Raw genomic sequence first — 355 nt, 5'->3', positions numbered from 1 at the left:
CAATCACTATTCCTATATACATTGCACAAAACCGAATTTACATCATGTATACTATAAAAGACTGTGCTGATCTCCCAATGAAGATATAGGGAGCAGTAAAATCCAGACAGAGGACACGACTGCTGTGTCCTCATTGGAGAGATCTGCCTTCACTTCTCCTGGAGAGCATTGTTGTCACCACTGTCTCTAATCTCCTTTATTTGATTAAATCTCCCTTTGGACAGCAAAAATGAAATAATGCTAACCTGTCATAGTTCTAACCATTTCTGCCTGGATTTTCACGTCTGTACCCCGCATACGTACAGTGCACTGCACCTGAACTTCAGAGCACCGCAACAGACAGATGCAAATGTTC

Source organism: Aquarana catesbeiana, linkage group LG02 (genome assembly GCF_042186555.1).
Source record: "Aquarana catesbeiana isolate 2022-GZ linkage group LG02, ASM4218655v1, whole genome shotgun sequence".
In the NCBI taxonomy this organism is placed as follows: Eukaryota; Metazoa; Chordata; class Amphibia; order Anura; family Ranidae; genus Aquarana; species Aquarana catesbeiana.
This window is presented reverse-complemented; position numbering follows the sequence as displayed.